Source organism: Pagrus major, chromosome 22 (genome assembly GCF_040436345.1).
Source record: "Pagrus major chromosome 22, Pma_NU_1.0".
Classification (NCBI taxonomy): Eukaryota; Metazoa; Chordata; class Actinopteri; order Spariformes; family Sparidae; genus Pagrus; species Pagrus major.
In genome coordinates this window covers 19,777,862-19,779,563 of record NC_133236.1, presented here as the reverse complement: position 1 = coordinate 19,779,563, position 1,702 = coordinate 19,777,862, and positions in this window count along the sequence as shown.

The following is a 1,702-nucleotide window of genomic DNA, read 5'->3' as shown; positions in this document are numbered from 1 at the left end:
ACAGAGGGTGAAGTATCTTAGAATATTTTATGTAATCTTGTGGGAGAGAAAGGCGATCGGTGGACAACTTTAAATTCAGCGTGGCACTTTAATTGAAGATGTGAAGAATAAAAAAAAGCTTCCAAGACTTTTAAAGGAAGCCCATTTTATTTGAACTCTAAAAGGACTCACGGTGAATGAACGTCGTCTCCTCTGGCTCGTACAAAGTTGCTCTACTTTTTTTTGTGCTAATAAAGAAAGTGTTGTGGGGGGAAAAAACTTTGCATTCTGATTCAGTAACTCCAGACTGAATAACGACACACATCTGAGGCTTTTCCTTCTTTCACAACCGTTCACCCTTCAACAAGGACAGGCACCTTTCACCCCCCCAGTGACTCATGACCCCAAGTTTTATCAGCTTTCTCTCAATACCTGTATAAACAAGTCAGGTCGTGGACAGCAAACTAGAGCTGACAGGTCAGAGAGAGGTGAGAGAATGAGATTTAAATCAGCAGCTCTGCACAAAATGGATCAAACTCCAGTGGTCAGGAGGCCACCGTCTGCAGCACAAGCTCCTAAATAGATACAATTACTGATAAGCCTACATATTGTTGGGGGTAGCTTAAAAAGACTGATGATCCTCTGAGTGGTTGTTTGTTATGGTTATCAAACCAGAGTCTCATTAACATGTAATCAAAAAAATCATTTGCATGATGTGTAAATGATTTGTTGGTGTTTAAATGTTACATTTAAATCATTAAATATCGCAAAGGAGACATTTTATTAATTCCACAGCCCGCGCTGTTTATCATTTTTTCCGTCTGCATAAATTACCCGTGTCTAATTAAACCTCTGCTGTTTGAATGTTCCCATCACAGCAAGTGGAGCAGATGGCGAGTGTGAGCGATGGCAAAAGCAAACATTCATACTTTGTAGTTGTAGTCCTGATGGATCCAGCCATGACAAGGTGCAGTAAGTCAATACAGCCACAAATACTGCACGTATCAATTATTAATCGAAGCCTCCAATAGGTGCACTTGTAGCAGCGGAGACTCAGAGAGGTTGGCTCGGAGCCCGAGAGGCTTTTGTGTCAGGAATTAGCCTGTGGTCTTTATTTGGGATGTGTGTCTAATATCTGGGTTCACACAAGAGTGAGTCATAGCAAAAAAAAAGTGGTGAAGACAGTGGCGGTTGTGTCTTTGGCTCAAAATTAAAACACAAATGCAAGATGCACACTCACTAAATGTGAATATTTTCTCATTTCCTTCTCCTCTGTGACAGAAAACTGAATATTTTTGGGGTTGTGGACAAAACAAGACGTGTGACGACGTCATCTCAGGCTTTGGGGAACACTGATTAACATTTAACACCATTTTCTGACATTTTTTAGAACAAACAGTTACTCAGCAGATTAATCGACAATGAAAATAACTACTAGTCAACCCACTAGTTTGCACCGTACATTCTGGAAAGACTTGTTTAGCAGGACGGTCCGAAAAGGTCTGATTAACCCAATGGAAATTAATTTGTGCAGCGCGCTGGTTAAACCTCTCCCTCCCCTCCACACACACACTAAGCAAACACACACAAATCAGGCCAGCATTTCATTTTGTGTTTTGAGTAGAGCCGATCGATTAATTGCTAACTGATCATCAACAGAAAATGAATTGTCAACCATTCTTGTTTATTGTTGAGTAATTACATATCGGTGTTCAAAAATTCA